Consider the following 26,492-nt stretch of genomic DNA (forward strand, 5'->3'; position numbering starts at 1 on the left):
TTAAATTCCCCTGAAAAAAACCAACACCAGCTATGGGATAGGACAGCTGGCCATTATTATATTACAGATTAGGAAGTAAAAGCATAGAGAAAATGTACAATATGAGAACATGGAATTAAAAGTGTTTTTGCAGGAGAATTAAGTGTCTCCAGTGGACAGCTATATGTAAGAGAATGAAACTATATTTCTATCTAACTCCAGACACAAAAGTAAACTCAAAATGGATCAAAGACCTGAATGCAAGTCATGAATCCATAAAACTCTTAGAAGACATAGGCAAAACTCTCTTGAATATAAACATGAGCAACTTTTTCATGAACATATCTCCCTGGGCAAGGGAAACAAAAGCAAAAATGAGCAAGTGGGACTATTTCAAGCTGAAAAACTTCTCTTCAGCAAAGGACACCATCAGTAGAACAAAAAGGCATCCTACAGTATGGGAGAATATATTTATCAATGACATATCTGATAAGGGGTTGACACCTAAAATTTTTAAAGAGCTCATGTGCCTCAACAAACAAAAAGCAAATAATCTGATTAAAAAATGGGCAGAGGATCTGAACAGACACTTCTCCAAAGAAGAAATTCAGATGGCCAACAGGCACGTGAAAAGATGCTCCACATTGCTAATTATCAGGGAAATGCAAATTAAAACCACATTGAGATATCACCTCACACCAGCTAGTATGGCTAACATCCAAAAGACAAGCAACAATAAATGCTGGTGAGGATGTGGAGAAAGGGGAACCCTCCTACATTGCTGGTGGGAATGTAAATTAGTTCAACTATTGTGGAAAGCAATATGAAGGTTCCTCAAAAAACTAAAAATAGAAATACTATTTGACCCAGGAATTCCACTCCTAGGAATTTACCCAAAGAAAACAAGACCCCAGATTCAAAAAGATATATGTACCCCTGTGTTTATCACAGCATTATTTACAGTAGCCAAGATATGGAAGCAACCTAAGTGTCCATCAGTAGATGAATGGATAAAGATGTGGTACATATACACAATGGAATATTATTCAGCCATAGGAAGAAAACAAATCCTACCGTTTGCAACAACATGGATGGAGCAAGACGGTATTATGCTCAGTGAAATAAGCCAGTCAGAGAAAGGCAATATACCAAATGATTTCACTCGTCTGTGGAGTATAACAATGAAGCAAAAACTGAAGGAACAGAACAGCAGCAGACTCACAGAACCCAAGAATGGATTAACAGTTACCAAAGGGAAAGGGGGTGGGAAGGAAGGGAGGGAGAAGGATATTAAGGGGCATATGATTCATAAACATAATGTGGGGGGAGGGGCACGGGAAAGGCAGTATAGCACAGAGAAGACAAGTAGTGACTCTATAGCATCTTACTACGCTGATGGACAGTGACTGTAATGGGTTATGTGGTGGGGACTTGATAATAGTGGGGAATGTAGTAACCACAATGTTGCTCATGTAAAACCTGAGCATAAGATTGTGTATCAATGATACCTTAACAAAAAATAAAAATAAAATAAAATAAAAGTGTCTCCTGACAGCTCTGTACAAGTTGGTACAGGTTTATTTATTGTGCTGAGGTTTTTCCCTCATGCCCTCACTCTTAAAAAACAAAATAAATATCATGGCTCAGAATGAAGCTGCATAAGGGTTTCTACTGTACATAGTTTTGCCATGGCTTCATTTAAACAGACATTTAGTGTTTTGATGCAGTTTCTCCTCATCCCATCATTCATTAGTTTAGACAAGGTAAAATTATTCTCTGCTTAGTTGGCCCAGATTCAGCCCCTATGAGTTTCCCTATCTAAATGGACCATGAAAAACGAGAAAAACATTCCTACCCTGGGAAGAATAAAGCTCGTGGTTATTTCCTTAGCCTCATTGGCACGTGGTGCCTCCCACAGTTTGGAAAATGATGTCCTTTGTGTCATTTTCTTCTTTCCTCAACAGAAGAGCACCTACCCCAAATACTGCAATTTTGGCCAAAGTGCTAAAATTCTGAAATACAAGTCCTCTGTCTGTTTTCCAGGGTGCTCTGACTCAATTGCACATTTGAATCACTTGAGAAGCTTTTGAAAAATATAAATGCACAGAGTTCATCTCCAGAGATTCGAGCTCAGTAGGTTTGCAGTGGGGCCTGAGTATCTGTTTCTTCAAGCAACATGGATTTGAGGGAGACCACTGTCTTTAAGTAGATACTCAGAGAATAAAGATGAAGAGAGTAACAGGATGGTTCATTTACTCTGAGAACTAATTTATTTATTAAATAAATGGCAAGAAGTCATTGAATCATATTTCTACAAAAGGTAATCAATACAGAAGTCCTTTTACAGCTTAATAACCAATACAACAAAGATAGGTTTGTTAGTATAAAGTGACAGAATTTATAGAAAACTTTTTTTTTAGTTCACAAGAAAACAAATGGTAAAGAAATCTAAATGATGCAGAAAATTTTCTCATAACCAGAAGAAAACATTTACACAAAAGAAATAGTTTCAAGATTACATATTTATTAAAAAATGTTTCATCCTACCCAAGATAAAGCCAGTACAGCATTTCTTACTAGAGATTATAAATGAGGTTTCTTTGATACCCAAAATTTGTACTGCTGATCTGTTGGGATCATTGAGTCAATGTTCAAATACTCCCAAAGAATGGACCAAAGTTGTAATCATGTTTTCAGCAAAAATGAGCACTGCTTATAAAATCCTTCTTTTGATGAATGCAATAATGGGTGCTACAGGTACTGACATTTCCTCTAGGATAGTAGTGATGCACATCTTAGTATCCTGAACAATCTATTATTATCAGCAGTAAGTTTAAGTCAAACCTTTCTTTCCAAAACTGACCTCTGCCGATTTTTGATGCATATGTCTTTCTCAATTGGGAGGTGCATCAGGGTTTTTATGTGACCATGCTTGTTGCATGTCAGCTCACTGTAGCAGAACCTAGAGAGCAGCTTACTGCTGTGTGACTCTCTTCATGACAGGTTCTTTTTTAGTTCTTGTTACCTAAACATACAAAATGCTATGAATTTCCCGGCTTTATTTTCTGAGGGAGCCAGCCCACATTTTTTGTCTTGTATTTAAAAACAGAAGACGAACAAAGCTTGAGTAATGGCCAAAGTTTCATATTTCCTATGAGTCTCAAAGAGTCATGGTTTCCCCTCTTAACATTCATGAGAAAAGGTTTGATTATCTGAAAGGCTAATTCTTTCTGCTGCACCAGGATTTGTGACGGATCCCTCATAAATTTTTTGGCCCTTTCTAACATGTTATTTGACATTGTCAGCAAGCCAAATAATTTAAGTGCTTGTATTTTAAAATAATCTCACATAATTGATCCCTTAACCCACAGCTCAATATTTCATCTGCTTCCCCTGAGAGCATTGATCTCTTTGGGAGACATGCAGTTCCCAGGTCTGCAGCAATGCCGTGGGTGCCTCTGCATTCGGTAGGGATGATGTTATTCACCTAAGGTCTGTAAGAAGTAGTTATGCCATTTGGTGATGTTGAGCTAGGGTTGTCTCCTTGATCATTTTTCAACTGTGAAAGGAAGGAACCAGCAAATGGAGCTGTCACTACTCCATGACTAGTTGTGAGTCTCACATCTTTCCATATAGTGCTTATGGAACTCTTGATGGCAGATGACTTGTTCTACTAGACAGCAGCAGAATGAGTTTGAAAGGGCAGTGGTGCATTCTACAAACATTAGTTGAGTACCAATGTGTAACTAGTATGAAGTCATGTGGAGGAAACAAAAGGGAAATCTCTAAACTTGTCCTCAAAGAACTCACAATAAAGAGGAAAGATCTATAAACAAGTACATGAATTTTTCAGGTAAACTCATGAATAAGGGAAAGTTTAAGGTAAAATAGTAGCACACACACACACACACACACAGACACCACCCTACCTCCCCAAAAGTAACTATGTGTGAAAGGGGTGGGGAAATGCTCAGTGCAGTTTTGCAGAATTTCTGCCTCATTTTGGATTTAAAAGGTAAAACATGAGTATAAGATTACAGAAATCATGCAAGGTAATTTGGAGATGTACTATGTCAAAGACTCAGAAGCATTGGGAAATCTTGGAATATTGTGGATGATTATATTTTTCAAAGAAGGCCACCCAAATATTTCCTCTCCCATGAGCTCTTATGCGACATTGCCATTCCTCTTATTGAGAGTTTGGTCTGTGTCACCTGTCCTTTTATCTGTGCAAGACTGTGACTATGGAGTAAGTGAGTCTATGCGACTGATGAAATCAGGGCCTAATGAAGGATATGGCTTCTGTCTGGATCTCACGCCTGGAAACAGCTGCCCTACTTTGAGAAAGCTACACTGCCACCTTCAGGAATATCTGCCAACAAGCCCAGTTTAAGTCCCAGCCAACTGCCAACTTCAACTTTCAGACTTCAGAATGGGGAACCCTTTGAAGTGAGTCCAGTTCTGGCCAATGTCACAGACCCTTTGCATTTACCACCTGGCTGAGTTCCCATCAAACCTGAGAACCATGAGAAAGAATAATAGTGATTGCTGTTGTTTTAAGCTATTAAATTCTAGGCTGGTTCATTATATAGCAATAGCTAACTGAACAGATACTGTGGACAGTGGAGAAGTTTGATTTTTATGCCATGGTTTCCTTTGGAAATCTAATGACTCATTTGGACCCTTTCTCAGATTAATATTTTTAAGTAAAAAATACAATACATAGCTTATAGAGCAAATAAATGATACCACTATGCCACCATCAATATATTAAATGTGTTCTTATAAGAATATATGTGCATCTTTGTGAATGCATTAAATAACAACATATAGTAGTGATTCTAGTAACTATAGTAATTATAGTAGTTGTGAGTATAAATAATATTTTATAGCATCTGACTCAACTCTAATGTGATATGAAAACTTATTTTTTGAATGAAAATATCACAGGAGCTGCTAATGCACCTGTGGTTAATTGTCTACATTCTTAATTGGCAGAAATGATCATTTCACTTGGTTACCAGCAAAAATAACATATAGATACTTTTTGTATCCTAAGATCAAGAACTCTAAATTCTATCATGAATATTAAGGCAAAAAAGTAAGAAATAAGATAATGGGGGAGGGTGGCGGCTGTGAGAGGTGTTCTTGAACAGGGACTAAATGATAAACAACATTCTTCTATTCTGAAAGCCTGAGTTCAAAACCTTGCTTCAGTTACGAGGGCTTAGAAAAACTACACCTTTGTTCTGAGACTCAGTGTTCCTATCTGTAAATAGCATTGTGACCACTTCACACAAAGACTCATATCCAGTAGGTAGTATATCATGTGGTATGACACAACTAAAAATAAAATACAGTCTCAGTGCTTTATAATATTTACAGGGTTTTTATAGATGTAAGGAAGTACAGTTCTTTCTCTGATTTTATAGTCTAGTTTACTAAATCCAATCCAACAGAATACATTTATTTTTGGTATTGTTTATCTTACATAACTAAAATCTTGGACACATGTCTCATTCATTTTTCAGGCCATTGACATCTCATACACAAATACGTTTTCTCTGCAAGTTATTTAAGAGCAAGATATATTGGGTTTTGGTGCTCTGGGTCAGAACAATAAAAACCAATCCGAAATGGCACAGGTTCCTCCTTCCCAAGAGAAAAGGTAGGGGGAGGGTGTTATTTACTGTTCCTATGATTTATGCTATTGAGGCCATTTTCAGCCTGAACCACTCACTTAATACTCATTTCGTGTGACCTTCTATGTAATTGCTTTCACATTTGAGGTTTATTTATTTTGGATTTTTAATGGCAGTTGAATTCTTCTCACTGGGCAAGAGCCTTTAGAACAAAAAGATCTCAAAATAAATTTCTTTTGTATTCTAGATATAATAGTTTAAGCAGCTTTGTGGAATTTTCCAAAGGCTCCCAGTAAAACATCACTGTCCATGTGAAGATGGACATCTCAAAATGTCACTATCCAAATGTTTATATTTTAATAAAACTGCCACTTCATTCCAAAACTCATGTATTACTGGAGATAAAAAAGCATATATCTTATATTAAACAAAGATCCCATGATTCAGTTAATCCCTCTGCTTCCCTTCTTACCTCCTTCATCCTTGCTCTATACAGAGGATCACGAACTCTTTTCTGTAAAAAGCCAAATAGTAAATATTTTCAGCTTTACAAAGCATAACTAACTCTATCACAGCCATTCCACTCTGCCACTGAGGCATGAAACCAATCTTAGAGAATAAATAAAAATTGGGAATGACCATGTTTCAATAAAACTTTATTTTCAAAAATGGGCTAAAAGTTGGATTTGGATAACTCAGGCCTTAGTTTGCTGTTCTACATAATTTCAAGAGTGATAGTTAAAAGCAAAGATGTACTCATGTTATTCTCCAGCCAAAAATCCTTTAAAAGCTCCCTGTGGGGATAGTCACCAAATACTATATTGTCTAAGCTGTGACACTCTTGAGAATGGAAAAAGTGGATGCTATTTTAATTATGAGAAGGCCAGTATAAATTAAAACAGTTCCTGGCAACCTAGAACATATGATCACATGATCTATGGCCTACGGGATAAAGTCCAAATACATGAGGCTAGAAGTCAAAGACTTCACATCCTTACATTGCTCTATCCTCTCATCTTTACGCATCCTACCTTCCTGCTTACTTCTGAATCTTTTTTCATACTCTTCCCTCTCTTCTTGGGACCTCCTTCTCTCCCTTCTTTACATACTGATGTCCTACTGTTTTAAGGCTCTCCTTTGAAGTGTGCCCCGACACCCCAAACTCTGTCCTCACTTGTAATAGTTAACATTTACTGTCATTCTCTTACATAACACAATGTAATGCAATTATTTAGCATCCAGACGGACCTGCATTTCCTTCTCTTCCTCGTCTTCCTTCTCCTTCTCTCAATAGGATGGAGTTGGGTAACAGTGGAGCTACTACTTACATTTTCTCTCTGAATTCGTAGCCTGGATGAGTAGATGTGTAATACTTAATGACTATACCATTCTGAGAGAACACTTTTTAGGTTGTATATTACAGAAATCCTTTAAACCTTGCTTCGGTGAGATTGAGTTTATTATATTAGAGGCATTTCCTTATCTGTGAGCTAGCCTCTCAGGTATAGGAACAAGTCTGAAAGCCTTTGGAACTCAGGGCTGCATCCTTGATCTCAGTCTTACTGTGTGTGTCATCTTTTTCACTTTGGGGGGCCACATTCATTCTTCATTCCCATGCTCTCCCATTAGCTGTCCCTGCTTTGCCTTGGACATTGCTAATGATAACCAGACTTACTATGTTTTCTTTTATCACCTTGCAGTTCAACTACTGGAAAATAACCTCTGTTGTTAGAAGAGATTAACAAAAGCCTCTGAGATGCAACTCTATGTTTTCAAAAGATAAATGCAGCTTCCTGGTCTTCAATCTATGCATGCCCTCTTGTAATCAACTGTGACCAGGCAGGGGCAGTGTTTTATAGAGAAAACATGATTTCAGTGGCTTACTTCTACAGGTGACAGGTCAAGAAAAAAAATAAATCTCTTATAAATATATTATCAAAGTGTTTATATTTTGACTTATTTTTATGTCATAAATACATTTATTACTAGATACCTCTCCAAGCACATGACGTCACTGTTGAGTAGTGAATAATGTAATTGGTGAGTTTGAAATTACTGCTAGCACCTATTTAGCTAAAATTGGACACTGACAATTTTTAGGATTACTTAAGTCTTCTTAGAGAAAGTAAATCTGGGCTTGGCAAGAAAACAAGAAATGCAAGATCCAAGTTGCAGGAGGCGGGTGGCTGACAGAGGCTTTAGTACAACCACTAGGCCATGCCCAGTGTGTGGCAGATACCAGACCTATTGCTATGATCAAAAGCTGCTCTTAGCCTCAGAGGCCAAGGGTGCCATGGTTTATAATTGGGATGTGCACAAAATATGCCTTATCTATTTACATCCTCTGATCATGCACTCTGATTATTTTGGAGTTACATTTAAACTCCAAGTTGAATTATAAACAGCTCCACTACCAGACAGGTACTATCACCAACACACTTCCCAGGTTTCATGCTGTCATCTGGTATCTTATTGAATAGAAAGGTATCAAAAATTCTGGAAGGCAGCATCTTGAACTACTGCAGTCCTCAAAAGGTGAGCAGTTCTAAAAGACTGGGTCTTTTGACCAGAGTTCATATCATTCAACAATACATTCTTTCCACAAATATGTTTCGGCATCTACCATGTAGTGGATGCCATGTTAAGTACTTATTTATCAAAGCCCTTATTGATTTCACATCAACTTGAAATTTCTCAAGGGTATCACTGCTCCCAAAATTACCCTGTAATTTGCATGGCTGCACAATGTGGAATAAATAGGGCTTTGGTTGGGAAGAAGTAGAGAGGCCTCATACATACTCCTTACTGGAGAATTGATGGGTCTGAGTATGAACTGTCCTACCTTAGAACGTGAGCAGAAATTGGAAGAAATAATGAATGGCATATTGCTTCTTCTACAAGCTTAAAAGATGACCTCAGGAGGTACAGTAATTATTAAGTCAAAAGTAATTATTGCACTTACTTTTATTTATCTACCTTATATCAATTGTTTAGTCATTCAATAAATATTGATTTTACTTCCTTAGGAATCCAAACTGCTGCCAGAGATTTCAGTGATGAAATTCATGTTCTCAATATCTCTTAGCCCTGGAATAATCCTGTTGACGAGGCTTTGTCCACACTCACAAACTTCACATCCATAATCTGTAATACACCCAGTAGTATGTTTAATTTTCTTTGTCTTAGAAGAGCAGAAAACAGGGAAATGTCTTTTAAAAATTAAGGTGGTAAAGATACAGTCATTCCTTGGACATAACTCCATCTAGTCAGTAATACAAAGAGTCTTCCCATGATTCTCAAGTGTGATGCCAGCCCAGGTAATGGCAGCAACTAAATCCATGTATTTACTGCCCTTACTCAGCTTTATCACTCATACCTGACTCACACTTTACTCAATTACACCTGAGTGATTGCAATGACCATTTGACGAGATAAATAAATAAGTGACCAGATTCCATTATAATGCCCATATCTCAATTCTAGAGAAAAGTTTAAAATAGAGCTATGAAAGGTAACTGATGGAAGGGTCCAATTTGCTGCATGACATTAGCTTTTATTTTCCATTTAGTGGCTACAGAATTGACACAAAAGGCTAGATACATGACAGTATGCAGAAACTGAAAAGCAAATGTTTGGAATATAAAAACAGTTTATCAAGAACCCCTATATGTTCATGTTAAGCTGATAAGTATAGCATTCATCCTAAAAAGACATTACTTTGACGTAAAAGCCATGCGTTTTATGGTGGTTGGTACTGTTACTTCTGATTCTTGCAAATCCCTAAAGACAAATGTTAATTTACATAAAGGAGATTTAGTGGATCAAATATGGAAACTAGTTTAATTTTAGAAGTCTCATAATTTATCATACACTAATTTTCAAACATACTGAAATAACACCAATAGAGTCCATATAGACTCTACAGAAAGCACAAAATTGAAATACATAATGGCTTCTAGACTTCCTGTACATCTGTTCTATGTATTCATAGAAGGCAGATTCTGGGCTAACATATTTAATATTAATTTGAAGAATAGTTATGAGTAGATTAGACATATGGCTTATTCTTTAATATATTATTTTCATTCACCAATCTATAGCAACATGCATTTCTAGTTATTAGGTTAGCGTATCCTCAACTGCTGATTTTTTAAATTATGTCCTGATTCAAATTAATTACCCAAGGTACTCAACAGCTTTGTATTAAAATCTCTGTCAACAGATATCTCTCTTTAAATATATACAGAAAAATTCTGAAAGTTGGAAAAAAAATTAAGAATATTAGAATGCCATAAACTCTATACTAAGAAATGATTTTAACCATCTACATAAATAGCCTTATTTACTTTATTCTCCATTTCTATCCCCTCTGATCCTCCCCTATAAAATACAAATACACAAGCAATAGAAAATTATTACCATTAAAGTTAACTAAAGCCCCAAATCTTTAGTCTGAAAACTAACAATAAAAGGTTTTTGTAAAAGAATTCAGGAACCATTCTTCCTTGACTGTATGAACTGACTGATAGTAATTAAAGAGCCCTAGTTAGGTAACCCCTCCCTCATGTCACATCGCATGATTACCTTCTCCTTTTTGTGATGAGAACACGTAAGATCTACTCTCCTCAGAAATTTCAAGTGTATAATATGATATTATTAACTGCAGTCACCATGTTGTACATTAAAAACTCAAAACCTACTCATCTAATAGCTAGAAGTGTATATCCTTTGATCAACATTTCCCATTTCCGCAGCTCCCCAGTCCTTGGCAACCACCCATTGTATACCTGTTCTTATGAGTTTGGCTTTTTTAGATTCCACATATAAGTAATATCATATGCATTTGTCTTTCTCTGCCTGGCTCTTATTTTGCTTAGCATACATAATGCTCTCAAGGTCCACACATGTGGTTGCAAATGGCACGATTTCCTTATTTCTTATGTCTGAATAATATTCTATTTTATATGCATATACACACATGTAAAATATATACTACATCTTTGTTATCTGTTCATATATACATATATCAAGTCATCAGACTGTACACAAACTTGCACAGTTACATACCTAGTTGTTGAGAAGTCCTTCTTTATAAAAGTCTTCCATCCAATAAATAAAGAAGAATAAAATTAGAAAAATTACCCTTTTCCAAGCCATCATGAGATAATTGATTCAGACAACAATCATCAGTGGATTCTAGAACCATTTGGAAAAAATGGAAGGGGTAGACTCTATTGATGATCAGATGTGCTTCCTGATATGCTGAAAAATCAATTATACAGCACCATTTATAAAATATTTTTGCTCAGCTATTAAACTTAATCAAGTCTTTAACTTCCAGTCTATAAGAAATGCTGAGTGTTTGAATAAGGATGTATTGGAATCGGTGGTGACCTACAGCACAACCTAACCTAGAGTGATTAATACATTGTCGAGCATATTAAGCTTGGTTTGTGAAAATTAATAAAGGGAAACCTCACTGACATGGAGTCAGGAGGCCAGCAAGGGGAGCAGTGGGGCCCCATCAGCGAAGCCAATGAGAGACTTCATGACTCAGCCAGTGAGAAGTCACGATACTTAGAGCTCCCAATTCCAAGGAGAGGTTTGGACTCCAATGGATTGTTTTAACAGCCCCTGCCATGTACACCTTTGGATCTATAAGAGAGTACTCCTTTATTCTCTGGGCTTGCCTATGGTTTTGCCTCATAGCTTGAATGTCCCAAATCTCAATTTTCTGCTATTTCCAAATAAACCCATTTTGCTGTTAAAGTAACTGACAGTTTTATTTTTAAGGTAACAACACTTAGCTGGAACAAGCATTAAATGTAGGTTTGCTTTATTGCCCTCCAAGGTATGCTTTAATAACATCTATTTTCCATGTGCAAAACATTATGGGAGCACATGCAAGGTTTAAATTAATAATGGCACCTTTACCAATTCTCTAAGAATATTAATGATGCTGTGCCTATTTTTATAGCCTTGTTTGTATCCTGTCTCCTCGTGGTTATTTAGGCACTGCCTGGAAAATTGATTATCATTATAATGAAAATTATTTATTATATTAGCTTTCCCATGGTTTTCCCTCACTATAACATATAAAGTTTGGCTGTTCCTTTTACATACATATTTTATAAAGAATCAGATCCTGGTACTAGTAATCAGGACCTACTTCACTGAGTCTCCACTGGATTTCAAACCATTGTAAGTGTCATTTAGTTTCTAGTTTCTGTTTAGTATTGAAGGGCAACTTTTGAAAATTCCATGGTTCTGAAACATTACAAATTCACATATTCTGTACTGTGAAAAGAGATGTGACTGAATTTTAAGGTTGGCTTTCTCACACACAAATGTTTTCTCATACATACATACATGAAGGTTAACAATGGTAATCTACAAGAAAGTTTATATTTTATGTTGGACTATGTGGTCTGCCTTGATTTTTGTTTTGTCTTCTAAGCACTTGTTTATTTGTTTCCGGAAGTGGAAAGTGTGTTTTTAAAATAATGTAAATTTTACATCTAAATGACAGTATTCAGTTTATTGCATGTGGGTGTCCAAAGATTACCCATGAAAAAAACATTTTTTCCACACTTGTATTTAACACAAGATGAAAGTAGAATGTTGAACCAGTTTTAACCAACTTGAAAGCAGTTCTTTGCTGAAAAACAATTCTCACTTATTTGGCACTGTTGTTCCCTCAAGGAAACTAAATAGCACATCTATGCCATCAGCTTTCTCATAAAAAGAATTGGAAAGAGAGCTTCTATTTCATAGTGATAAAAACTATATACAATTTTTTTCATTAATATATGGAAATTTCTCCTGAATAACCAAATCTCCAACTTTTAGGACATACTGTGGTAAATGTTTATAATGAAATGTCTTCTCCAAATATTTGTAGGCTCTTGTGTACACATTTATAACTTTAGAGGTAAATATTTATGATGTATTAGTGGTCCTGTATGTAAGGCAGGTGCAATTTTCACTCCAAAATGCTATTCTCCCTTTATTTTTTTCTCCTTCAGGAATTTTGGACTAAACTAACATTTAAAGTATCTTTATCTAAGGCAATGACTCATTATTAATAAGACTACCAAACATTCTCTTATATAAAGAGTACCGCCTTCCTAGAGGGCAATTTGGCAATACCTATCAAAAGCTGTAAAATTTAGTGTACCTCATAACCCAGATATTCTATTTGTAAGGAACACATGTTAATGAAATAATTTATAATGTGTATAAAGATTTCATTAGCTCTAAATGCTCAGGAAAAGGGTAAGATATGTTCCAGAACATCCATATACATATTATACAGTCATTAAAAAAAAGCTCTGTTTCGTGAAAGCAAATTTCTTGTCAAGGGAAGATGCTCACGATACATCATTTAATATGAATGAAAGGTGACAAAATATTCTATTTTTATGAATAACAAATCTATTTGTGTCCAAGTATTTATCTGCAAGTATATGTACAAAAATAGGATTATTTCTTTGGTTGAGTTTATGTAACTTTGTGTGTTTTTGGTTTTTATGGTTTCTACGTATTGTAGTATTGTTAATAGGTATTCCTTATGAAAGCAAGCTTAGAAAGAATACAATACAGGGTACTTTATGATTTAAGAAAAAGGAACACAAAACAGATGAAATAATATGTGTTTTGAAAAGTTAAAACAGCAACATAGTGCACAATGACTCTTTTTAGTACATGCTAATATGAATTGAAAATCTCTCCACTGTCTCTTTGGGGAGTTCAGTGTTCAGGCATTCCTGTATAAAACTCTAGAAGCAACACTGGGTCAGAGAATCTGTTTAATCTTAGACAAGTTACTCAAGATCTCTGGATCTCAACAAATTTGTTTATTGGCGAAAAGGTCATAGTAACTATCTTTCTCAAAGAGGAGTTATTGCATAGATTAAATGAGAAAATGAATACAGCATTTACATAGTATTTGGCTTATAATTAGTGTATATTACAAAGTCTAATTGAGAATCATATATACCGTGTGTGTGTCCCATACTTCCTTAGTTTATGACCAGTAGGTACTACAAATAGACTTGTTCTATAAATCACAAAGCAAACAATGCTTGCATTGTCAAATAGTCAAAATCATAGCTCTCCTAAGGATTTAGATTTCAAGAAAGCCCTAATCAAAAAGCTTAATATAAAATATAGAAATGTGTGTCATAATGAAATAACAAAAAGAAACACACACTGCTATATATATACTCCAAGCAATTAATTTGTCCTGGTAACTTGGACCAAAAATTTAAAATGGTAAGGAGATCATTCACCTAATGGAACAGGAAAGTTTGGTAAGCAGTGGGAATGCAAAATGAAGTGTCCAACATCTACCAAGTTCCTCAGGATCAGGGGTTGCAAGCTAGACTCTTTTCTTCTTATCCATAATCCTCAAAATTACCCTAAATGATAGGCATCTTAGTCTCACTTTTTAAAGTAAGGACAAAAAGGCTTAGAAAAAATAAAAACATGCTCAAGGTAAAAAAACTGTAAGAAGGAAAGGGACCAAGATTTGAACCTAAATCAACTCAAATATGCAGCAAGCTTGCTCTTAATATTGTAAGCTGTCCCAACAATACAGAAAAAGTGGAAGCAAATTTATGGGGACATCTCAGCATAATCTGAGAGGTATGACTCTCATTACTTAAATAGATATTTATCTGAAGTCAACTAGATTATTTTCAGGGGCACAATTAGAAGTAAATAATACCCCTAATTTTACCCAATATTTCAGATGAATTCATTACAAAATTCACATATTTATGACCAAGGAACAATGTTACAGTCCAAAGACTATAATCTGTATGATTTCAGATTTGACAGTGTTGGCTTGATTGTGAAAGGAAGACCAAAAAATATTTATTTTAGTTACATATTGTAACACACACATACACACACAAAAGCACAAGCATCTTCTGCCTACTGACCTGCATATCTAAGCATGGTAATTCTAGCTGCCCTACTTCCTGATAATAACATCAAAACATGCACAGTGAATTTTCAGGAAATATATATGTAGTTTAGAGTTAATCCCAAGATCACAAATCTGCATAATATCTGACCCATTAATATCCATGAAATCATTTGCTAATTATAGTTGGTTCAATTGATTAACTGAATTCATGGATGCTTGCCTAATCAATTTTTTTCTTACCAATTTCTCTAGTGCTAAATTGTCAGATACTTTTTATACAAAATCCACAATTTCACCTCAAACTCAGTTTTTAGTCTTTTAGTCCATAGATGGAAAACATTTCAATAAATAATTCTAAAATACTTTGGTAATTAATGAATTGATTTAAGCAAATTGTAAATATTCCCCTCTTCCTTGACCATCAGTATCTTATTATTATAGATTCATCAATTAAAAAAACAGCTAATGATAGAATTTATTTCCTCAGTCTCTAGGGCAGTCTACACTCTAGATAAATCTATTAGAAATGCAGCATGATCATTCTGTTGAGATATTAATAACTATGTATTATTTGCTTTTCCAGAATGGAGACAAGAAGAAATAAATTTATAAAATATTTTTAAAAATTCAATTATGAGATTTTGTCAGAAATTCTAATGCTGGGCTTTGATCTGGGCACTTCTCTCATCCCAGAATTTAAAAATTTCTCCAGAATGAATTATATGCAAACTCCTTAAACTCTTCACACTACAGATATTCAAGAATTTCACCATACCAGAAAAGACAATATGTTAACTTCCTTTTCAGTTTCTGCCAGTGGTTATTTCTTGAAACTCTATCCCTGTCTGAACCTATCTACAGTCCAGTCATACTTTGTGACCCAATGTGCATGCGCGCGCGCACACACACACACACACACACACACACACACACACACACACACGCTCTCTCTCTTTTATACGCACTCAGAAACCAAAAATTCATTTGACTTCCTTTATTGTGATGTTTGCTTTATTGTGGTGTTGTGAAACCAAACCCACAATATCTCAGAGGTATGCCTGCACTTCCACTTGAAATAAGACATGCTCTTCTTTGAACTTCTAACTCCAGTATGTGTTATAGTCAGTCTTTCTTAATTATCACTTATGTTAATCTGAGCCATCTATTAGAAAATAAGCTCCTAAGAGTAGATAGCTTACCCATCTTGTTTATCACTGTCTCTCTAGGTTATATCACTCTATTTTGCAATGTAGAATCTTAATCAATATTGATTGACTGTACAACTGGTTTCTAATATTCTTGGTGTAGGATCTGTGTCTTGATCACCTTTGCAGTCTCTAAAGCACTTAGAGTTTTTGGTGGAAATAATTATTCAAGGGAAAATTGTTGTATTGAAAATTTGAGAGTGAGAACTGCTAAAACTACTTTTAATTAAACAATAAAATTTAACTCTAGGAATAATTATACCTTAGAACTGGGTGTGTTAGTCACCATCTGTAACCAAATTTGAGTTATGAAACTGCTATAATCCATATATTTTAATGCAATATAATGAACTCCAAAAACATCATCTTCCCTAAATTTTCTGAAGACTGTGTAAATGTAAAATGCAACAAAACAACAAAAAAATATTTACATGGAGTTGATAATCATGACATCATGATAATCATGTAATCATGATAATCAGAGACATTATGATTACAGTCAGTGTTGCACAGCGTCATTCATGCCCTCCTTGATGAACTTCGAAAAAGGCTGCCTGTAGCAGCTCTGGCACTTCTGAATTTCAGGGAAACCATCTCCACCTCCTGAAGTCAGGGCTTAATTTCCCTATTTTTAAAGATATTGATAAATAAAAATATATAAAACATATGTTTGTATGATGTTTTTTTCCCTGAACCCAAACAACTTTTTCATCTCGTTTGTCCTTTTCCTCTGTTCTGCAAATGTGAAATCCATCTGGCCATTGGCTGCTCTCTGTAGCCTTCCCTGTTGCAATTACACATAATTGACTTTAAGGCTTACAAAATGATTTTATATATCACTATCTGCTCATAACTAGGCCCAAATAGTCCCTTAGGCTTTGAAGTGGTCCTGACGTCTGAACCCTGCTTTCCAAGCCCGGAGACTGCGTCTGCAATTTCAGTCATATTTCCCTTGGTGCTTTTGAACCAACAAACTGCTCTCAGTTCATCTGACCTAAGATGAGAAAAGGCATAAAATCTAAGAAGGTGTGTCCTAACAAGATTTCAGACCCAATTCCAGCCACCAAGGGGGTTTAGATAAGGCTTAGATACACAGTTCATCCTTTGGATTCTTTCATCCAACTCCAACCTTGGAACCTTTTGTGATTCCGTCACCTCTATTCACTTCACAGGATTGGGTCCATCACTAATCATAATACAGGATTTCGCTTAGAAGTTTGATCAGCTTTAAAGTTTGTTCTGGCTCAGCACAGACCATACCCTTAGCTCTATAGGGATTCTTTGCCCTGCACCCTCTAGGAATTAATTGAACCAACTATAAATAGCCATTCTAAGCAGAAACACTCTTGGCATTACCTTGAAATATGTCATTTCAAGATTTTCTTGAGCTCTTTATAAGGAAGAAAATCATATCTACTCACTGATGAATTTGGTTCCAGTTAGTATAAGTGAACCTCAAATCCAGTGACTTATACCATTAATATTTTTAAGGCCTTTTACAAATTTCAAGTAACTTAAGACTATAACAAATGATAGAAAGTAGAGTCTGTACAAACAATTAGAAAATACCCATCTTTTAAAAACTTTATTTTAAAACACACTGGAACTTAAGAGAGCTGTTGCTTGGGAATTCTGTCATGGCTTCCCACCCCAACCATTTTTTAAATATACACAAAGAGCAAAATTATGTGTGTGTGTATATCTATATACATACATATATAACCGTATAGTAAAATAAGAACATATTATAAATAGTGAAAGAAGAAAGATATATTTTTAAAAAATATCAAAGGAATTATCAATAGCATACTTCAAGAGGTCTATACATGTGTATGTCCATCCACTTAGAGTTTCTAAGACATTATCCTGGGCACTGTGAGGGATCATGCCTTTGATTTCATTGAGATCACAGGTGGAACAGATACATAGAATTCCAAAGAGAGATTCTTAAGGGTGTAATAAAAGAAAAGCAAACACAAAATACTGAGGGAGTTATGAGAGAAAACTGAGGGAGTTATGAAAGAAGACAAACCATGATTATGAACCCAGAATGTTACGAAAATTTTAATATGAAAAATTTCTATCTGAACTGTGTGTATTTATGATAAAAGGGGAACTTGAGGAGACTGTGTAGTGTCCAGGTTTAAAAAAATCCTTTATAATTTTGTTTTATTAGTGTTTCTCCTCTACCTAGATTTTTCCAGAATAAATACTTGAAATGTATTGAGAAGCTGAGGAATGATGCTTGGTGTTCTGACAAGAGCTCTTTCAGTTCAGAAGAAAAAAAAAATCAAGCAAAGCTATGTGCCATGTCTATTTTTACTTCTAAATTTGTTTAAAACAGGAGGGCCAAGCACTGATTTTGGCAAGCCCAGGGAATGATTTCTGAAAGGGTATCTCGCCGCGACCCTCCTTACCCCAGAACGACTCAGGAGAAACGGACCCACACAAGAGATTTTATTATCTGAAAGAGAAAGTGGCTGCCCCTAGAGAGAGAGAGAGAGAGAGAGAGAGAGAGAGAGAGAGAGAGAGAGAGAGAGAGAGCAGCCGCGTGGTGCAGAGCGTTGTGCCTTTTGTAGGGGCAGAGTGGAAAAGTACCATTTGGCCTGTTGCCTCGGGGGCAGGTCAGAATGTTTAGAAATAAGGTGAGGCAAATCCAGGCAAGCCTCAGGCAAGTCCAGGTATGATTTTCACTGGCTTATGTGCTTGGGACCATCAGGTAAATGGAGGATAAATTACTATATTCTTATAATTTCCCTGAAATTCAGAAACACTGGGTAAAATCAAGAGAGTTCATTGGACTGTGAGTTGATAAAAGCAAGCCTCAAAATGCATGATGGCTCTGTCCATTAAATAATTCGTCATAAGCTCCCATGTCATGCAAATAGTAGCAGGGGGTTCAGTGATTAAATAGTAAATGTCCCAACTGATCATTGCAAGGAGAAAATACTAAATTCACAGGAAGTGCCAAGGAATTCTGCAAATCAAGAATATTCTTCTAGACTTGTATAAGAATCACTTGTATAAGAAATTATTCTTTTTTCCTATGCAGACTAAAAACCTTATTCTATGTTCAGAGATTACATTAAAAAGCTTACCTTTCAGAGGGCATATCTCTAGAGATGGAAAGATAGGAGTATAGAGATATTATTGCTGGTAAAGAGACAAACTTCATGAATTAACAACCAAATCTCTCTTAACCAACTTGTATTTAACTGGCCAGATTAATCAAAGCTCCTTACTTTCTCTGTAAAACATACTGACTGATGTTCACAGCTTGCCGACCTATCATGGCAAACAGGCAAGTCTCTGGCAAACAGTCCACTCCCACTCCCCCAGCTGAGTTGTATGCTGAGCAAGTACATGTTTTGCTTGTTTCTAAAATCTTCTATGAAGTTTTACCTTTCTTATTATAAAGAATTCAATTAAATATTTTTGTAAGCTTATGAAATATATCTGTAAAAAGAGTTATTTCTATGAAATATAAGTTGGCTTCTTTGGAAATATTCAGTGAAGGAAAGTTAGTACAATTTTTTGCTGGAGATTAGTTGTGTGTGAGATTGATAAAGATGGGAAAATCATTTGAATAAAAATGGAATCTAATTTCAGATTGCAAATCAAATGGCTCTAAGTTTGTACTTCATACACACTAAAAGAAAGAAACTAGATACATTTTGAGATCTGGTTTATAAATGATAGAAACTTTAGAATTCCATTAGGCAGACACTGGCCATAGATTTTTTAAAAATTAGCAAAATAGTTGGATCAAAGTTAATTAACAAATGTTTAAGGTATGAATGTTACCAGTGTTAATAATTCTCTGATTTATTTGAATTTTTAAAAATATTTGATCAACTACTGGTCCCAATTGCACTGGATGTGTTTTTTATTAATCAGTAAACAGTGCCCTCAAACAGTGGACATCATAAGCACAGACTGTTATTGCTGCACAAGAGCCACGTGGCACCTTCAGAAGGGGTTTCAGAATAAGTGTATCCTATTTCACTAAATGAATGTATTAAGAATGAGAACTGAATTTCTTGGAAGAAGTTCCTGAAGATGGTAACAGAACATACTCCGTATGCGTTTTGATTTATGGTACCTAATCACATATAATCAAATACATACAATTCTCATTAGAGAACATGGATGAAACCACTTCCAAAGACAAAACACCTTTTTTTTTCAATTTTGTAGAGAACCCATTCCAAGTAATGTCATTTATCGATGCCTGTGCATTTCCAGTACCAATAACATACTAAATAAAGCACATTTCTTTTTATGCTTAATTATGAGTTTGTACACTGAAAGTGTGCAACATAAGACTGTATTCAAAATTATACCCCCTAATAGCCTATCCCTTGTAGATAAGCAACTTCATTAGTTTGTGGCTTATTTTTTCTGAAGTTTCTGTTTGTAAACATGTAAATACAAATAAATATTCTTACTTTTTACACTAAGGTAATACACACACACACACTTATATATAAAGATAGCTACTATAAAGGTATGTGTGTATTTATGCATTACATATAAACATATGATTGTGTGTGTGTGTGTGTGTGTGTAAAGTGTGGTACTTTTTACATAATATTTGAACTTTGCTTTGTCACTTAACAAAATATGGTGGAAATCACTATCATGTAAAGGAGATTTACTCATATTTTGGTCGGGGGACAGGGAGACCAGCTGCATAGGACTTTACTGGTTAGGAATTTAAGTTGTTTCAATATTCTCCTTTCACAAAAAATCCTACAATGAAGAAACTTGTGCATTTTGAGTTATATATTCAGGGTACATTCCTAGTAGGACTGCTGGGTTAAATAATAACTACATGCATTGTGTGGTAGAGTTTTGCCAAACACTTTCCAATATGGATGATATCATTTTCATTCTCACTAGAAATATATGAGATGACTTCTGCATAGCCATACTGTCTGAGTGGGTGGTCAAGCTTTCAAGTTTTGCCAGAGGGGTGAGAAATTGACTTAAATGTATTTTTAATTTGCATTTTTCTTATAAGTTAAGTCAACTATGTTTTTATCTAAGAGTCTTTTGTATGTCTTTAATCTTGTCAAATGGCAATGTGTTTTGCCTATTTTATGGGCTTTTGGTAGTCCTCATTAGTTAAAAGGAGTGATTTACACTAGGAATGTTAGCCCTTTATCAGTGACATAATTTGCAAGTATTTTCTTCATCATTGGCTCTTTAACTTTGATTTGTTAATATCTGTCATGCAAAATTTCTTCATATTATGCAAATTTACCAATTTAAAATATTTTGAACCTACATTTTGAGTCAGAGTTAAAGTCTTTCTCGATAGCCAAATTATAAGTGAATCCAAATACGCTTGCTTCTAGTACTTGTGTGATGGATTAAAAATTTAATGCATCAGATCTAATGCATTTGGTGTTAATTCTTATGTATAAGAAAGGTTATAAATCCAAACTTATCTTTGTTATTTAAAATTCCCCTTCAGTGGCTTGATATGCTACTTTACATAAAAAACAAATCATATATATTGGGTCTATTTCTGAAATTTTTTTCTATTGTATCATCCTGGTCTAATCATGTTTCCAGCATCACTCTTATTTTCCACTTTTTTGTGAGTTATGTGTGGATACTGAGCCTTCTATATGAGCTTAGGTATTATTAATCTGAAACCAGTAAACTACCTGACGTTTCATTGGCATCAGCTAATTTACACCTTAATTTAGGAGAATTGACATGCTTGAGAAGTTGAGAAATCCTATCCAATCAAAGTAGATGTCTGTCCTTTGTTCAACTCTATTTGTGTTTTGCATGGTTTGTTATGCAGCAATAACTAATTGATATAGAAACTATTGATTTTGTACATTTTATATCTTACTATCTTATTAAATTATATTGTTTAATTATTTTTAATGTTCCAGGTTTATCTTGATATACTACTATACCACTTGCCAATAGTTTTACTTCTTTTTCAATTCTACACTTTAACTTGTGTTATCATAACTCTGATGGCTAATCTTTCCTATGTAGTATCAAATAGTTGTGGAAACAGTAGGCATTTCTGCCTAATTCCTCAGTTTAGTGGAAATACTTCTAGAATTTCCCCAGTAAGGAAGCTGATAGCTTCAGGATTGAGGTATTCATATTTTATTGGTTTATGAAAGCACCCATCCACTACTGAATGTGTTTAGGGGAAATGGGTGTTAAATTCTGTTGGATAATTTTTCAGTATATATGGAAATATTCATGTAACTTCATCCCTTTGATTAGTGAGGTAAATTATATGAATAAATGTTCTAATATTGAACATCTTGCATTTCTGAAATAAATCTAGTGGATCATTTTTGTATAATTATCTTAATATGGTATTGAATTCTGTTGCTATAATTTTACTTAGGATTTGTACATAAATATTTGTGAGGTTAAAGTGCAGGGGTTTGTCATTCCCCATCTTTACCAAGTTTTAGTATCAATGATACAGTTGCATCCTAAAGAGAATTAGGAAGTTCTGCATTTTCTATATCTGTAAAAATGTATGTAGCCTTGGTATGGTATCATATTTGAACATTCTATAAAATTCTTCTGTGAAACCATCTAGGCTTGTTGTTTTGTGTGGGGTCATTCTTTGGTAAGATTTTTTCTCTTATGAAAAATGGTCTCTTTAAGCAAAACATTTTCTCAAAGACACTGAAATATGATACAAACTTCACAAATTGCATAAATATTTCCTTCTCATAAGAAAAGTCTAATGACACCTGTATATGCTGAAGCTCTAAATAGTGTAAGTGCACTAACGACAATGAAATATGCACTTATCTGAGTCATACTCTTGAGTGTGTTTAATTGTGAATATGAACTATGCAATAAAGCACACTTAAAATGCAATGGAATCCAGAGGATGGAGTATAATTCCAAAGTGTCCCAGTGCAACATGAGGGCCATGCAGCCCGCATGCTGGGAAAAACAAACTGATTCTCCAGATTTTAATCCCCTTTAGGAAGTATGAGCATTCAAATGTAATCTTTCTAAACATCCCAAAGGCACACTAGAATGCTTTAATGCACTGAAACTGAATTTGGGCAATGACTTGACATAGCACTTCTCAAAGGGTTTTGTTTGAGTTGTGGCACACCTCTACCATGTTGTTCCCACCTGAAAATTACTAAATTGTGTAAGTAACTACTAAATGTGAGGAGGAGAAGGAGGAAAAGAGAGACTTAATCATTGTCAGAATAAAGAGACAGGATGTCTGGAGGGGAAAATGGGAGGAAGCAATACAATTCTGACTTTTCCAAGTTTCTGCAAGGTGAACCATACACGATACTACACAAACACTGAGATATCCTATTAACTGAATTGGTTCAAAGAATAATTGATTTTTCTTTTTGGAGAGAAATTGGAGGGGTTGAATTCAGCAGCTTGTGTTGTAATGTTAATTAAAAATATATATAATTTACAATGTAATCAGATATATTCTCACTGAAATGGGATGATTAGCTGGCAAGTGGAATGATTTTATTGCCTTTTCATAGGATACTATATAAAAAAGGCAATCTGTGTGTATGTGTGTGTATTTTAAAATTCATATAGATATAACATATACATGTGCATATGCTCTATTCATACTCTGTATGGATGTGTACATATATATTTGTACATGTTTCTGTGTTCTATGTATATATTACATATATACATATAATTCATAAATAAAGTAAGAAAAAAGGGTCAAAAACATCAAGGAGCTTAAAATCTGTTAGAGGTGACAGACATGAATATCTTATAATGAAATGAGAGAATAAAATACAGGCTGGAGTTGCAAACATTGTATTTTGGCAACACTAGGGAAAGGAATGACTCATTCTGATACATGAAGTAAGCAGGGGAACAAAAACCCAGGCTCCACCGAAATGGGTGCCTCTGAGCTACACCCGGAACAAAAGGGTTTCAATATATAAAAGTTGAGGCTGGTAGTGATGGTGGGGTGATGTGTGTATGTGTGTGTGTGTGTTACTGGGAGAGGGAAAATTTGTTTCCCAGCTGACAAGTACCTCAGATACTTTTACCAACTTAGTTACCCTTTTAAAATTAAACTTTTTAAAAACCAGCTACTGATAAACAATGAGATTAATAGGAAATTAAAGTTATTAATAGGATGTCCTTGGCATGTTTTCCCTTTTAAAAATTCACCAAAGGGCGGGAACCAAATGGGGCAATTGCTATTTAAGAGAGTGTCAAAATCAGAAATCAAAACAGGCTATTGGAGTTCACAGGTTCTTTAATATGCACAGCTACTATCTTCCTTTTAGTTTAATAAGGGGTTGCGTATCCTTACAATTAAAGATAATTGCAGAGTATAAAAACTGCATTGTGAGTATAGAAACAGAATGAAGCTTGGTGACTACAAGACAAAGACTTCATCAACTGAACACCTTGGAACTTTGTAGCTTTTAAAATATAATTTGTCCTGTCTACAGCTTTTTCTTCCTTATACTGAGTCCTCTTCTTTCTCTATTCCCAACAGAAACACATTAGTCAATGTCTTGACTGATTGGAAACTGAGCTGTGGGTTTTCCTTAAAAATGTTTAAGTTCATAAGTATCAGTGCTGCTTCTCTAGATCATTTTAAGTTGAATTTATTTTAAAAGCAAGATTCATTGCCTTATTGTTTTGTTTCTTTGTAAACCCTCTCAAAATTACCATACTAAATCTCAACCTGTTGAATATTTCCAGTATCATTCACTTGAAATTATTTGAATAGATAGAGGAAGATGGGGTTATATGCTATGAAATACAAACATAGGTATTGTTTCTACCTGATAAGGCACACAAATTCTATTTAGAGACACTGTATAAGAAAAAAAAAAAGGCAATCATTATGTTCTTGCATACTGATAGGTGCTATAGTTTGATAAACGTTGTGTTAAATGTTTCTCCCTAATACTTTACGTAAAGATTTTTAGAATTTAGTTGAATAAAAGAATGGGAAGGAAGGTGGAGGAAATTATGAAGAATCCAGATTATTTTCTCACTAAATTGACAAAGATAGTAACACCTATCCTAGGTTTAAATGAACTTTTCAAAAGAAAAGGGATGTATAGTTGCAAAGCCACAGCCAAGGTCATGTTCTGTTTCTCCCATAAAAATGGCTATTCAGGGGGTGGAGCCAAGATGGCGGCATGAGTAGAGAAGCAGAAATCTCCTCCCAAAACCACATATATCTATGAAAATATAACAAAGACAACTCTTCCTAGAATAAAGACCAGAGGACACAGGACAACATCCAGACCACATCCGCACCTGCGAGAACCGAGAGCCTCGCAAAGGGGGTAAGATACAAACCCCAGCCCGGCAGGACCGAGCGGCCCTCCCCCCAGCTCCCGACGGGAGGAGAGGAGGCAGAGCAGGCGGGAGAAGGAGCCCACGACTGCTGAACTCCCAGCCCCAGCCATCTGTACCAGAGCGCAGACACAGTGCATGCGTGGGGCCCTCATTACCAGGGAAACAGGGCAGCAAGAACGGTGAGTGGGTACCGCAGACCGGCTCCAGAGAACAAAAGAAAAGCGAGAGGCAACTTTTGTTGTTGTTGTTGTTGTTGTTGTTGTTTTGTTGTGGTGAGCGCTTTTTGGAAGTCTTAAAGGGACAGGGACCCCAATACTAGTGAAACAGGGCAGCAAAACCGGCGAGCAGGTATCAGAGGCCGGAGCCGGAGAACAAAAGGAAAGCGAGCAACATTTTTTTTTTTCTTTTTTTTGTGGTCATTGTTTTGTTTTGGTGGGTGCTTTTTGGTAGTCCTAAAGGGGCAGGGCGGGACACGTAGTCCAGAGGTAGGGAATCCGGGGATCTCTGGGCACTCTAATCCCCTGGGCTGCAGGGAGCAGGGAGGCCCCTTACGGAGATAAATAGCCTCCCAGCTGCTCCCCCTCCAACGCAACTCCACCACCTTGGAGCAGAAGCCTGAGCCAGGCCACGCCCACAGCAACAGCAGAGATAAACTCCATAGCAGCCCGGCAGGAAATAGAAGTCCTGTCTGCGCGCAGCTGCCCAGCACAAGCCACTAGAGGTCGCTGTTCTCCCAGGAGAGGAGGGCCACAAACCAACAAGAAGGGAAGTTCTTCCAGCCGTCACTAGTCCCAGCTCTGCAAACTATTCCTATAACCATGAAAAGACAAAATTACAGGCAAACCAAGATCACAGAGACACCAGAGGAGACAGACCTAACCAGTCTTTCTAACAAAGAATTCAAAATAAAAATCATAAACATGCTGATAGAGATGCAGAGAAATACATAAGAGAAATGGGATGAAGTCCGGAGGGAGATCACAGATGCCAGAAAGGAGATCACAGAAATGAAACAAACTGTGGAAGGATTTATAAGCAGAATGGATAAGATGCAAGAGGCCATTGATGCAATTGAAATCAGAGAACAGGAATGCAAAGAAGCTGACATAAAGAGAGGTTAAAGGATCTCCAGGAATGAAACAATATTAAGAGAATGGTGTGACCAACCAAAAGGAACAATATCCGTATTATAGGGGTACCAGAAGAAGAAGAGAGAGGAAAAGAGATGGAAAGTATCTTAGAAGAAATAATTGCTGAAAACTTCCCCAAACTGGGGGAGGAAATAATCGAACAGACCACGGAAATACACAAAACCTCCAACAGAAAGGATCCAAGGAGGACAACACCAAGACACATGATAATTAAAATGGCAAAGATCAAGGACAAGGAAAGAGTTTTAAAGGC

General features: G+C 35.7%; 1 protein-coding gene across 1 annotated transcript in view; it reads right to left on the reverse strand.

Annotated features, from left to right (window-relative positions):
* Positions 1-26,492, reverse strand: part of LRRC4C (leucine rich repeat containing 4C) — a 765,580-nt gene that overhangs the window by 705,546 nt on the left and 33,542 nt on the right. The gene's annotated exons all lie outside the window — the stretch shown is intronic.

This window comes from Manis pentadactyla, chromosome 9 (genome assembly GCF_030020395.1).
Source record: "Manis pentadactyla isolate mManPen7 chromosome 9, mManPen7.hap1, whole genome shotgun sequence".
Lineage (NCBI taxonomy): Eukaryota > Metazoa > Chordata > Mammalia > Pholidota > Manidae > Manis > Manis pentadactyla.